Source organism: Varroa destructor, unplaced genomic scaffold (assembly GCF_002443255.2).
Source record: "Varroa destructor unplaced genomic scaffold, Vdes_3.0 BEIS01000005.1, whole genome shotgun sequence".
NCBI classification, from domain to species: Eukaryota; Metazoa; Arthropoda; class Arachnida; order Mesostigmata; family Varroidae; genus Varroa; species Varroa destructor.
In genome coordinates, this window is record NW_019211458.1 from 18,595,697 (window position 1) to 18,610,801 (window position 15,105).

The 15,105-nt window shown below is 45.1% G+C and overlaps 1 protein-coding gene and 1 long non-coding RNA gene across 2 annotated transcripts in view; one reads left to right on the plus strand and one right to left on the minus strand.

The window, feature by feature from the left end:
• Positions 1–15,105, plus strand: part of LOC111251188 (chondroitin sulfate proteoglycan 4-like) — a 209,351-nt gene that overhangs the window by 3,694 nt on the left and 190,552 nt on the right. The gene's annotated exons all lie outside the window — the stretch shown is intronic.
• Positions 698–9,202, minus strand: LOC147755383 (uncharacterized). Its single transcript, XR_015327764.1, has 3 exons — positions 8,932–9,202; positions 1,201–1,440; positions 698–1,014 (listed from the first exon to the last, which is right to left on the minus strand). It is a non-coding gene; the product is annotated as an uncharacterized LOC147755383 (long non-coding RNA).

Consider the following 15,105-nt stretch of genomic DNA (forward strand, 5'->3'; position numbering starts at 1 on the left):
ATATATATATATATATGAACGCTTTCACTGCCACAAGCGCAGCTGGGTGCTATATTTGGCATAAGTTGTTTTTCAGTTGGCCAGCATTGATTACTATTCGTTTCAACGTTCGACGACCATGGTTGTTAGTCTGATATTATTGCTGGTATTAGGATTGACAGAATGGAGCACATTGGGATAGTGGGAGTATTTCGAAGTTATGAGGTGTGAAAAGTGAGGTGGAATAATATTAGTACGAGAAAACTTGTACTCATCGGTTGATTAACGTATAAATACTTCTGGAAAGACCCGCGAAGAAAAGTTTTTTGCACTTTGGTTGATGCGTCTGCTCTACTTGAAAGCTTTTTTGTAACAATGCACAGCTGATGCACGTCATTAAACGTACGTGCTGAAACCGTTACTGTCTCTGAGCTCGACGCGCATCAGTTCAGCTGTGACAGGCCTCAAACACTGGCCTTTCAGGTTGTTAGTTTTTTTCTACAATTCAGAGCTCATTTCTTCGTATCTTTCAGCACGTAAAAATGTTTTTGCAAGCCATTCTATAGCTACGATTACAAAAATGTGTAACCTTAAAGTGAGGCTATTGTTACGTATATTGATCTATATACCTGCACGTACACCGTTGAAAAGCGTGATCTATTTATATCATAAACCAACTCATCTATTGGGTAAATTTCATATTATCGCTTACGCACGTTATCCCCACAGCGTTGCAATGTCAGTTGGGATGTGCTGCCGTTCTTCTTTACTTCGAGCTAATATGTTAAAAAAAAGATACTCAAAAAGCTTCACGATATACCAGGAAGATAGAACTTCACGAAGATATGATACCTCTTACGTGAAAATTGACTAATTCGTTAGAAACTTCGTACAGCTTTTGAGTCTCTTGCTTCGAAGCTGCCGTCGGCCTGTACAAACCCGAAAACTTTATGAGGAAAGCAATCCTTGGATACGTTACGTATTTTCCTCGAGGTCTATTAAATATAATCATCTTTTGGAACGTTGATTTGGTGCCTAAACAAATAAAGAAAAAATCTCGTTGATATATCGTACATATAACAATATGATCGAAAATGCACCGTATCAAATCAATAAATCAGAAACTATCAAGTATGTTCATCTCGTATAGGCCGGTAATACTGATAATAGTCCCAAAAAAATGTTTTGTCTCCTAGCTTCTTATACGTTTTGTTTACGTACCTGGACAAGAAAGGCTTTCAATGAGATGCGAAGAGGATCTTGTAATAGTTATTGGTATACGTGCACAACGCTTAACGAGTTAGTAAAGCGGTCCAACTAGTCAAGGAAAGCTCTCAGTGAGGAGCTGTCGCGAGTGTAGGAGTGTTACCTCTGAACGAACCTTCCCCATTTAGCTGGCTTAAAAACAGGAACGGTGTAACATCGGATGGCAACCAAAGTAGTCTGGGCTTCCTTGTGGTCCTTAAAAGTCCAGAAGATCGGGTAAGGATAGTGCAGACACAGCTGTGAAGACGCAGAGGGGTCTGTGACCCAATTTGACAGGGTGTCGACACCCACCGAGGTAAAATAACCTTTCTAACCTAGTCTCTTTTAAGACTGCAGGCGTGCTTCGGGATTGAAAATTGCAGCTGCTGTTGCTGCTAGTCGACAAGAGGGGAAGTTAAGAAAACCAAGCAACTTAGTGAAGAGAGGGAGTAACGAAACTGAATGGGCAAGAAGCGGGATAACAGAGGTTGACAAGAAGTTTCAACTACTCAACGGAAAAACATTATGGAGCCAGCGATCGGCACCACGGGCAACAATTCAGTATCGAGTAGCGACCAGTAGTAGGGAAGGCGCAATTGGCAGTGGCACGAGGATGCTTTGTAGGCGTGGGAGCATCTTAAGAGACGGCTAAAGGAAGAGAAAGAAACTGAAAAGTAATAGGGCATACTTTTTGCGCCATTACACGATAACGCAACTGTCGTTAGGTCAGGAAAAAGCGTGTCAACAACTCATCGAGACGCCGGATGTAGCTGATGGGAAATTAGAATCGTATGTGTCAATTCGTGTGCTCCATCTTGTCGTTGGGTTCAGGAGCGTAACGGTTTGGCGACTAAGCCTTACTACTGCCCGCTTTGTTTGTACGATAGTCAAATTGTGGCTATCATCGAGGATGCTGTATAGGTGAGGTGCAGTCTAGTGGAAATGTGGTTGCTCCAGAAAAGCGAAGGTCAGACGAGCTTTGTTTGTCAGAAAGTGTTTTCAGAGAATTTTCACACTTTAGAAGCAAAATGATACGAGCTTTGAGCGATATATTGGAGGACTTGCTACGTTTTTTCTATGAAAGCATTAAGATGCGATTGACCTGTATGGAAATAAGATACTGTCAAGTCGAAACTTAGATTATGACAAACAATTGTATGTATTGCAATAAACAACATCGTTATTTGTGATAAATTAATATAAGAACTTCGACGTTTGCTTGTGAAAAAACAAGAAATTTTAGCAAATGTTCTAGTTTCGGATTTACACAAACAGTTAGAGCAAAACATTTTTTCGGATAAAACACTACGACCTCGATTGTACGGGTCAAAATAGTTGGGTTGGCTTTCGATAGATTTTATTATAAATTAAATAATTGCATATTAATAATCAATCAAAACCGTCAAGACATTAAGAACACGTTGCAAATAGAAAACTCTTGCTTTGTCGGTATTCGTTACTGCCATTTGAGCTTTGTCTTCAAGCATAAGAATTTCCTGAAACCTTTCTTCGGAAATCTCGCACTAATTATTTTTCCATGTGTTTAAACAAAATTTCGACACCGTGCACGTTCTTTGCCATGTAAAGAATGTAGAGTCACGTTCAGCTACAACATTCAAATACTAACTTACAAGTATTTACGCCCCGTTTGAGATACAGAAAACTCCTGCGTAAGTGTGTTTCTTCGTAGTTCTCTAACGGTGTGTGTCGAAAAAGCGAAATCGTTAACGATTTGGTAACTTTTTCGCTAGTGGGCTTTACTGTTACGAGCCGATACCACCTGCCAGCGTTTGGCCTATATTGCCGACGCCATACGGCTTAAGGGGATTATTCCTTCACAGGCCACCGGCACCTGCTGATTGTTGTGCTTATCCTTTTTCGTCCTTCCTCACTAGTTTCACCTCTGCCTTCTAATGTGCTGCTGTGCCAATACTTAGACCAAAAAAACGGTGAGGCCATTTCAGTTCATGGTCACTCCGTAACTCTAAAGCTACTTCATTCCTTTTCTCTTCCTTCCTCTGAGTCTACCGCCCCAACCCCAATCAATCCACTTCCTAGACATTCGGCTCTTCTCCTGTTATAACGCGAGTGTATTCCAATGACTAGAAACAATAGGAGAAGTCGCAGCGACAGGTCGAAAGCGGCTGCGTCGCTGTCCAACGGTCCGTATCGGGCGTCAGAGGCATTTCCTATAACAGCAGGTGCCAGCAGTAGTGCCATAGGCAGAAAGCGTCTACGCCAGAATATGATCTTTTCCCTTTGCTGCTTTCTTTATAGCGGGCTACCTTTAGTAACGCGATATCCCCCTCCTAGACAAACAGGGAAGCACGGCGCATTTTGCCTAGGAATACTGCTAGTGGGTGGTATGGGATATAGCTGAGTAGAGGTAGAAATGGCTTGTTTCTACCTCAGCTTCCAAAAGGAAACGAAGTCAAGCGAAACGAGATCCATGAGGAGTCGAGCTGTAGTGAGTTCGATGAACGTCCTAACGATGGAAGAAATTAGTAAATAGGATGGAGGTAATCGTGACGTAGAAGACGAGTGAAGCAGAAAGAGCAGGGGTGGTTTCCCGTTTTACTTACGTAAAGGATAAAACGTAGGAGAAGTAAAAAGATCAAAGCGAACTAATAATGAATAGTGTAGACTCAATAGCTGCGTGTCTAGTTGAGCTAAAAAGGCTAGAGGTGAGGGTAAGATAACTATTATCCTATCAGAGTTCTACTTGCTTAGCCGGCCACTATCCAGCTTTTTCTTCTCCATAAAGCTAGCCAAGTTGGACGATACGCAACGGCGAGAGTCGCCAGAATGGCGTTGCGGACAGCATAGAATGTCTAGAACAAGCCGATACGCTTACCCGAACCGTCTGTTACTTTTCCGTTCGTGCCATTGGTACTTCTTTAATACGTATGTGGCCAGAACGCAAGCCTACCAATACTGCCTGCGCCGCCGTCACCGGCGCCATGTCCGCGTACCTAGACCAAAATTAGGTTAGTGATTAGTTAGTGTTTCGTGCGGCCCACGTGAGAGAAAGAATGAGCCGTACGATTCGCCGTTTGCGAAGCAGGCAGATGGGGACACAATAAACAGGACAAAGAAGCTGCTGCGGGTAAGGTCTGCGCGGCGGCCATATAAGTACCGACGAAGCATTGTAGTAGTAAGTGTGGCAAGCAACCCTGTACCACCACGCGCATCTTTATGTGGGAGAGACACAGCCGACGAACGGTTGTCTGTTAGCAGTAGTTGGGGTTTGGCAGTAGCAGCAACATGGCCTAGTGTAGCCTGCAGGGCACCTAGAGTGTCTACACGCGCAGCACGCCGGTCACGTTTATTTTCCAGTTGGAAAGGCTCTCGTCATCTTCCTTTTCGTTTACGAACTGACCATACGTCTGCTGTGCAGCTTTGAAATGGTACCATACAGTTACCCCTTCGTCTATCCCAATAACTTACCGAACAAGCTTTGTTCTTGCACACTTGGGCCCTCGTCAACCCCAGACCTACTGTGGGTATAGTCGAGCGGAAGCACCGACCTGCTAACGGCATTGTGGACCGTAACACAGAGACGGCACGCATAGTATCGACAATCAGAAACTGGAACAAATTTGTAGACAACAAGAACACTGGTGATACAGCAAACGATGGAAATGACAGGAGAAGCAATGTAAATTTGAAGCATCGTTAAATTACAGTAATAGCTAAGTATAACTAGATACTTTACAGTGAGATTCAGAAGTTACAGAGAAGTAACCTTCAGAATATTTACTTCAGTAAAAGTTGCTACAACAATACTGTATTTTATTATTATGATGTTATGATGTTACTTTTCTGTATACAAATTCATATTTACACTTTGTTTACGGATATGAGAACTCCAGCAACTACGTCACTCGAGCATAGAAGGATATGGGCGGCTGTGTAGCTCAAAACTCCATGCACAGCCATTAGGAAAAATACGAAGAAAGAAGGAGAGGGCCGCGAGCAAGGCCTGCCAGAAGTCACTCAAGCCTCTGTAAACGCTTTCGCCTACTGACACTCAGTCTCACACCACCAAGACCCTGCTGCCGCCGATCTTGAAAAAAAATCAGGGATAGAGGAAGGACTAGAATGGCAGTATCTTCTGTAAATACCGTATAATATAAAGTAAGTAAAAAGAAAGAAAGACGAAACGGCGGAAAAGATGGCACCAGCCATCACCACCAGAATGCGTCGTCAGTTAGCACCTATTCATAACGAATCACCTTTTCTACTGCAACACTTATTAGCCACGCGGCAAGCTGCTTTCTGCCGCTGCTGCTGATAACACTGATCGGCACAACTGCTGCTGCAGGCTCTGAAGCCTATTCCGCTGCTGCGAACTTGTTCGTATGACCGACTGGACTGCTAGAGTCCTCTCTATGACGCGCTGTCTCGTGTGCCCATGGGCTTTATCATGGATTGTCGTTCCTGCAATAGCTCGGACTCTTCTTTATCCTTCTGGAAGACGAACGAAGCTCGAAGAAACCGCGAAGTTGAGACAAGAAACGCACGGGTGTGCTTTTCTAAAGAACCTTGCTGGCCGGCTTGAATGCACCCTCGCTAGTCAACTCTTGCGACGCATGAAAGACCGCAGTAGCCAACACGGAAGGTTTTACGCGACCCTTGTGCTGTCGCTACTCTTCCTACATTTCCAGATCACAGCACTGTTAAGAGCGTAGGCTAGCTCTACCGGAAGCCTCTGACGTTTTCCTCGCCATCTATGCTTCAATAACTGACCCATCTTTGCGTAATTATACCTTGGTCGTCGTTTTAGTCCTTCCCGTCGTGACCATAAATCGCCTGGAGAAAGGCTGCTTAGAGTGTACAGGCGCTCACCGAGAGAAGTCCTGTTGGTGTAATAGTTCCGTGCAGCTTGTAGGCGAGCCGGGACGCCTTTCTTACCAGAAGAGCGCAGTAACCCTATGATGAGTTACAGGGAAAACGAAAAGGGCCAAAAAGAGCGAGCATTTTTCCAAAATGGTTCGATAGGTGGTATGAAAAGTCCCTTGGGGAGAGAAAAAGAAGAAAACGAGCAGGCAAAATATATGGGACCAAGAAAAGCGACATAAAAAGAGGATGCGAATGGCGTAAAATCTAGATAGAACCACAATGGTCCCGAAGGAGAAAAAGGTTAATGATAGAATTTGACCAACATTGACGATCGATGACGTAGCGCAGACAAAACCGTGTTTAGGACAAATGAAGTATAAGTATCAAATGAAGGCGGTAAAAGGCCTAAAAAAAGGAAAGAAGAATAATGTGCGGTACTGCTACTGGTCAAGAAGGCAGCTTAAAACGAAGCACAAATGTACAGTTGTTGCATTTGCTTCTACGAGTTTTACCACATAGTAGTATGTTGTTGACACTTCCGCTGACGGCATAGGGCGAACAATCTAAGCTACCGAAAGCATCCAACACAATAAATATCAAGGTAAGAGCTACTCAAAACTTTCATACTGTTTTGCTGTATGCCAGATGTGCAGAGTCAAATCACACCGTACGGAGTAGCTATAGAAGGAATGAATAACGACAACGCGTGTCTGGCAGGGGCTAAGTAAAACACGCAAACTCTAGCGAGTCGTGGTGGTTTTTTTTGGGCTGAATTACACTACGTATCGAGTCGTGGTGGTTTTTTTTGGGCTGAATTACACTACGTATCAAGTATTTAGTAATACCTGATTTAAAGAAGAGGCAAAACTGCTCTTTGTACGTAAGCTCCATATAATGCAGGGAAAAAGGAGCTGCAGCTGGAGGCCCGCTGGTGGCTGTTTTAACCAAGCATCACACGTGATACTCGTAGAGCTAATACTGAGAAAGAAGAGTGCTAAAGTTTCGGTACGCTACGACAGTCACGGTACATGCCACGGTAGTGTAATGACACGAGTGATCTGGCGTTCGATGAACAATAAACCTGGCACCCGCGGAAACGACGGGCAGTCAGGTTTTCAGGTACGTCAAGTTTTCATCTGTCTCACCATTTCTAGCATCGTTTCGCACGCCCGGGTGCGCCAACGATTACCACTACCCATCTCGGTTGCGCCTCTCACAGTTCCGTGAGTGGCCACGGCATGTCGCCCAAGCTCCCGCTGGCGTTGATGTTACTGAATTTTCTTCGTCGTTAGTCAACGGTTGTGTGCCTAAAAGTGGGCCGGCGAGGCAAGAAACGGGTAGGAGAAACTATTCGCTCTATTTTGCCCCGATGTCCTCCACTTTCTTCCGCTCGTCATCGAGTCAACGACGGCTGCTTCGTTGACAATAGCTGTTTGTATTGTTCGCAACTACAGTTTCAATTTTCCTTCGACGGTATCTTAGGAGCGTTGCGATGCATATAACGACTTTGTTTTTTTCTGTCAGCAGCTGCAACGACCTAAAGCGGCATTAAAGCCGACTCCTTTGGTGCGCTTCTGTTCCTACTACTGGCTGCCGATATGTGGACGAGCGTGAAAGGGTTCTTGCTGATACTAATAAGGCTTGGAAAAGAAAGTTGTCATAGAAATGCGATTTTACAGCTACATCAACTTTTCCTCTATTTGTAGGCTTTTTCTTTCTCGCCTCCGGAAAGCCTTTTCTGGGCTGCTTCATTTTATCTGTCCGTGCTGTCGGCGTGGGCCGCAGAGAACGAAGGTTGAGGGGAAAGTTCTGACGCTATGACGCTCCTTTTTAGTTTTCATCTATCGCCAAAACATACGTAACTGATTGAGGTTTCAAGTGGCCGTCGTCCAATGGAGACGACCGAGTACCAGTTATTGTACTAGTAAAAGTGAGTGCAGACGCATAGGAATATTTTGACAACGAATGCTAACAATTGACAGTTAGTAGAATAAATCAACGAATCACGATACCATAATGTTAACCGCATACGACAACTACCAGAATTGCTACCTGAAAACGATTGCACGAATGGCCAAGTGGTCCGGTTCGCTCAAAAGGATTTCCTCCCTTATAACACTCCAGCAATCCTACCGAAAGTAAATCATGGTCTTTTTCGATAGATATTTGGCTTAGCTTAGGGCTTGAAAGTACCCGCCGAAACCATCCGTTCCTTTCTCTGCCTCATATTGTCCTAAAGACACTAGTTCTTGTCGCTCGTACCAACTCGGAGTAGGAACCTGTCATTAGGGATACGTATTACTCGGTGCGGGGCTGAATATCGTGAGCCAATGGTAAGCGAGCTTTATTTGCGCCCTTCGTTTAATTTGAGGAACATCTAGGAAAGACGTCATGCCGGGGCCATCTTTGAATTCAGCAAAGATCTTTGAGCGTTCTTCATAATTATAGTCTCCGTCGTATATGACAAAGATGGCAAACTGCTTCGGTTACGAAAAATGAAACGAAATAGATCTCAAAAGTGTACCTCATTGACAGGGAACATCAATATTTTCCAACTGAATCCGAGTTGAAATTCTTTTCACCACATAATGGTACTTCAGCGGGCTAACTGAGGTTTGATAAAACACTTCCAAGTAGCGTTTAAAAATGAAGTATAAAAGCGGACATTTATCTTTTGATCAGCTTAAGGTATAGGCCATATACGGTAAATGTGTACAACAATAGGAGATACATGAACTGCAAAACCGCATAGAAGAATTTAGCGTACAGCCTATGTGATAATAAGCTCACATAAGAATTCCAATGCCATTACAAGAATGACCGTACTGGTAATGATTTCTTATCAAAAAAATAAAAGAGACTAACCTAAAGAAAGAGGGATTCTGCAGAATGATGCGACAACCCATTTACTCCTGTCGAACTCCGTACGTCTCCACCATACAGTAGATGCGGTATCACCATACGAGACTCTCGCTCCATTTAGACTCTTCGGGGTGTATACACTAGCGTATCATGTCCTTCGGCACCTCGACTGCTCTGGTCGCCTCGTTGTTCACGGCCAAAGCAAATATTGTTTTGACGGACCGACATAGTGGATCCTGAAAAACACAGGCAGCCAACAAACGTAGCAGACAAATTGGCGATGCAACATCAAAACATTGCTTGGTGGTGCCTTTGTGCTTGTATTATTGCAGCAGCTGTAACGGGACCCATTGAACCAACAGTACGCTCCCTTTTGTTTTGCCTATGAATAGACGGTTGGAAAATATGTCTCTGCGCGCTTAGAGGTGCACAGTCAAAGAAGCTGCTAGATACAACATTGAACAGAATTACTATAAAAGGGGTTAAACGGACGAGGTAAGCAGAAGGGCGTTCATTTGTGGGGTCGGTGCCCCGGGAGCAGCAGTGGAGGAGGAGAACTCCAGGCTGATGGGTATTTGTAGAATAGAGAAGGAGCATAGGCGTAGACAGTTGCAAGAATAAGGGGCAAGCCACCGCATTTATCGATCTGATAAAAGAAACCGCCTACGCATTGGATGTTGCTACTGCTATCGAGCTAGGCGCATGGATAGCGACGTAGCGACCTTGTAAATAGTTCGCTTTCTCTTCTATCCCTCTTTTTGCCGGTTCGACCTTTTTCCACGTGTTGGTCGTAACAAGCTCTGAACGAGCTTTGGCTTTCAGAAAATTAGTATAGCCAATGACCCTGTGGCGTTTCGATAGCCGAGTCTTACCTGTCCAGTCGGAGCTGAAGTAGTGGTAGAATTGTGATGGCAGCCGCGGAATAGACAAAAACCCGAAACGCCTACCTTGAAGAGCAAGTAGAACGCTCGAGCGACACGGGACGCTTCTCACGCCGCTGGAAGGGAAGAGTCAGTAGCCCGGAAATGGTGCGTCGATCAGCTTTCACTCGAGGTAGTTTAAAGGAAGCAAAACCGCTGCCTCTTCGACATAAGCAGCGTTCTACAATTCGCCGTTGAAGTTGTTAGCCCTGCCGATCTGTCAATTGCCTTTGCCCTCCTGGGGTGTGTTTGTGTAGTACTGTAGGCGCCTGTGTGTGTGTGGAAGGGTATTATAGCAAGGTGGTGCTTTCTAGCTACTAGCGCCAGACTCGTTTGCTCATTTCTTTTCTGAGGCCATTTGTCACTATTGAGTTGAAGGGTAGAACAATGAGAGCGACGACGACGACAGGGAAGAAATCGCCGTCTCAGAAGACAGCGAAGAAAGAGTATACACAGAACTGCGGCACACACTGCGAAGTAGACAGGAGAGGGCAGGGAGCAGAACGGTGGAATGTTTTACGGATAAACGAAGACCTAACCTTTCGACTAAAGGCTAAAAAGGTAGATTCATCAGGCCTTTTTCGTAACCATCTTAATAGAGAATACTAATAAGCGTATGTTGTGCAGTAGAAACCGAAACATGTCGTAGCGAAGCAGTACGCTTTAGAAAATCTCATACAAAGTTTTCTACAGCCGTTAGAGTGTGTATATATATATTTTCGTATGTGTTGAGCACCCATGATCCTTGTAATGTCCTCTAATCGGCCATTCGAACGTTGTTCTTGCATTTCCTTCTTAGTCTGTAAGCAGCAGCGTGCTTATTATTAACGTGAGGCTATTTGCTGCTACGTTCTGCAAAAATCATTGCGAAACCTGTACAGTATGCTTATGTAAAAGATTATTGGTCTACCATACTATTGCATTAGGCCACTTTCTGTTCCGTTATTAGTTATACATAGCTTGGTAAGTTCACATACCATACTAAGCTCCGTAAGTAACGTGTACATTTTTTTTATAAGCAATGCTTCTAAAACAGATGAAGAAGGTCCCATGTAATAGACCCATGATAAAGCAGGGGGCGTTTTGTCACACAAATAAACGAATCATACAAAATCTTCAATACTATGTTGTGTTCCCACCTGAATGGAAGCATTTATCGACATGACTGAATGCTGGAGAGCAATTAAAATAACGAAGTTGAATAGACAATTCTAGCGTATGCGCCATTAAGTTAGTCAACTCTAATAAAAAAACAAGCGAAACTTCCAGTACCGATCACACGCTGTACGTAATATATATAAAGTGAGTGATGATGCAGCTGTTGCAAAGTAATAATGGTCGTTATTACGAGCGTGGTCCTTAAATAGCAACAGTCCTGTTATCCTCGTAAGGTACGTTTTGTTTCCATTATTTTCTCGAACTTCGATTATAGCATTAAGTTTATGGCATAGAACTGTGCTGGGCCTGAGGCAGCTGGAAGCAATTTGAACTGTTAGTACCTTCTGATAGTACCAGTTTTGGCCGGTCTTTCCTTTATTTGTCGTCATCTTTGCTGTTGTAGTCGATACTGCCTCTTGTTATAATTAATTACTGCCCTGGCGTTCATTGTTGTTGTTGATGCTGCTGCTGTTGATGATAATGATAAGTACTACACAACAATGAATTAACTCAAGCTAAAACCAGTTGCTTCACCCGCTCTACTTCCCTTCGCATACGCCAAAGACTTCGTGAACTCAGTTCGGTATCTGGCTGGTTGGAGCAGCCTTGGCGAAGAAGGCCCTGGTTGCGGCCGGAAGGCCACAGGGCCGCACGTCTTAACGCTTCCATGCCGCTGAGTCCGATATTAAACTTGTGTATCTCTAACAGGAAGAGAGCAAGGGCCATAAGGAAGGTACAGCTACCCCGCTCGTTCCCTGTTGAGCCCTCGAAGCGACAGGCATTTACTTCGGTTCACTTTTTAATTAACCAATAATGTGAAATCAACGAAGGTACCCAGAGAGCAGCAAACGATCATAAAGGTAAAATCAAGCTATCTGCTATTTAGTGTATTCTTATTATTATTGTCTAGAAGGTAAGCCCACTTGGTGGATCCATTATGAATGCCATAGGAGGAAACCGGGTCGTTTGTAATAACGGTTTGTTTGGGAACATCACCAGCGTTGCGTACGTTGTCCTTTTCTGGCTTTCTGCACAGTTCTCCGCATGTCTTTTATTTTGTCCTGTCTCATTCGATGGCGGTTTGTTAGTATCTCCTTCATTCTAGTGCCGGACAGCCTGGCGCACTCTGGCGGTTTGTTAGTATCTTCATCCTAGTGCCGGACAGCCTGGCGCACTCAGGCGGTAGGAGCCTCGCCGGCGACCTAGTCCGTCTGTATCGAATATCATCTATGTCTCCGGCAGCTCTGACTTTCTTTGACAGCTTTTTTTTTCTGTGAGTTTTTTTCAGTCTCAAGTAACGATTTGTTTTGATGAAGTTCACCCAGTTTAGCAAATTTGATGGTGAGCGCCAATGTCATGCAATGACTTGCTATCCTCTTGGTGTTGACCGATACTGTCTACCCGTTGGTCAAAAAACCGGGTCCAATTAAACCGAATGTTGGTGCCAGCGGTAGCAGTAGAGGAGAAATAATGGAACCCGATCCGCGAAAAGTAATACTCATACACGCTCGGCAGCCACTGCCATCGGTAACTTCTCAGCAACTGGTGAGAATCCGTCTTGGACCAGCCTAACAAGAGCTGGAGAAACCGGCGAGGAGGGTAAGGCCGGGAACTAAGTTACCTCCGGTGCAAACGGCGATCAACGCAGAAGTAAGCCAGAAGCTATGAGCGAGGAATAGCTTCGATCCTCAGATCCGATCAACCTCGCCGCTCAGTCTCAGGTCTCACATTCACGAGCCCCCCACTTCCCTTCCTTGTCCTACAAAAGACGAAGGTCTGGTAGCGAATTTCTTTTCTCCAGCTAGGCATTGGCGCCAGTACCACTACTGTACCATAGTATCAGTACTACCATAGGCCCTGCACAGATGTGCCCTCATCGTACGATATCTCCTCGCACTTTTGATCGCTGTAGAGAGTTTGGGGTAGAAAGAGGACACCGGGTGAATGTAACGAGACAAACGAGCTACGGTCAGCAGCATTATTTATCCTATAGTTATCGTAGTGCCGTGCCATTGTATAGGCGTATAGTCTTTTACGCGTTCCACGGCAATGGGCTAATCCCAAACAATTTATAAACCTTCCACCTCGTACTAAGTCGCTATGCGTCCTGGGTGTCTTTTCAGGGCTCTACGCCGGTCCTTCCGGTTCAGACATTGTCCTTTCTGCCTTTCGCAAGTTGGTTGTATTTGAGTACTTTCTTCCCGTTTCTGTTGGAGGAAGAACCTTTTTGCTTAGTGACCGCGGTTCTTTGTCCTTCATCCAGAGGAGGTTTTCTTTTCAATGAACAGTGCTGTCGTGTTAGTCCGGCATAATAGGTCGTAATAATCTCCTTGGACAGGGGGTATTATTATGAAGTAATCGCATTTCTTTCTCGAATTGTAATAACGCTCTAGGAGATAATTCATCGTAGGCATGTAGGTGTGGCTATTAATAAAACTTGTCGGCAAACGGATATTCAACCTCTGCTTGTGCTGCCGCGTTACGTGCTCAAATCCATCAAATATTTGAAAATTCCGGAAGTAGTTGGCTACCTTAATCAGATAAGCTTTCGTCGACTTTATAGTAATGTATATACCTAAAATACACGGGTGCCTGAATCAGCGGGAATAAGCCGAATCGAAGTAGGTCAACCACGCCAAACGCCTCCAGGCCCTGGAGAACGTCCATGACACTGACAAGGTGCGTCCAGAGAGCGACAAACGAGAGGGCTCATACAAGTTGTCGCCGCATCGGTAGCTCTCGTAGGTGGAGGCGTAGCTGCAGTATTTTTTTCTGCCCGCTAGGGTCCGCGCCGTCGGCCGACCTTTCGTCTAGTGGTCACTTTACTGTCCCGAGAATAGCTGTCAGTCCGGCTGAGTGGTTGCTCAGCTCCAACAACAGCACCCTAGTCTTTTACTCGTTCTCAAGTCAGCCTACCAATGCCGGCCAAGCGAGCCTTAAAGTTGATAGCGGGTCTCACTGGCCTCTTTTGCGCTGTTACACTTCGCCAGCAGTTGTGCCGGAAGCGAACGCCTTGTCGAAATCCTGTCAGGTCGTTGCAATCAGAGAGGGTGGTCGGGGTGGATTGCGTTCGCATTCTCTGGTTTTCTCTTCGATCGTCCGACGTTCGCCCCATTCTTAGTCCTTTCCTCGACTTCACAATCCGCTGCGGAGAAGAAGGCGACACCGACTGAACCCAGCAAGTCCCGGGAGATCTTGGCTGGGTAGACCGACAATGTGAGAGAGAGAGAGAGGGGGAGAGAAGATAGAGACAAGACACACATAGCAGGAAAAAGGAGCGCTGAGCTCTCGACAGCATACGTCATGGTGGCGGTAGTTATTATAGCAAAAAAGGAGTCGTCTTTTTCGGTTGTTGGTCCCGCCTTGGCCCTTAGTACGACGGCGGTAGAACCGTTTCTATAAATTCACCCTCATTTCTAACCATCCTTGCGTCTCTCCTTTGTGGAGTCGTCTTCCTACTTTCGTAACGCCAGCGGACACAGCAGTCCTGTTCGTTCCGTCTTCTAGTCTTTCGCTTTCGTTCTAACGCTTCGTCGACGATGCCGTCGCCGCCGCGGTGACAGCGGCAGCAATCGCTTTGCTACAGTAGCGGTTCAATTTTTACTGCTAAATACTTTTCTTCGTCGGTAGCGGGCCCGAACGCTCATCGCTTGCTTCGACACTCACTGGATCGGGTCCGTCAGTCCCATCGACTAAATAAGGGGCTTCTACTTTGTTCACTTGGTTGATGGCACAGGCTACTGTAAACCGCGTCCTGGGTCGCGCACGCTCGACAGTTATTTTCTCGTGCCGTTTCCTGGAGGAGAGTGTCTCAATTCGGTGTTGTTTCGAAATAGTTTGAAATAGGCTCCGACAGTCGAAACTCAACGATGAGCTGAATCGGTCGTTAAACATCACAGAAAGAAGTACCAGCAGCCTTAAATAAAATACGTGCGCAAGCAAAAAACATAAGTGACCATGAGTGACATGGTACATTCTAGGAGTACGAATTTCACCTACAAAGTATTTGGTATATACAGGGCAGAGTTACATAAAGCCTGTCAAATATTAAACTGCTTATGCCTAATAACGGATTCGAACAAAAGCGAAAAGCGTACAG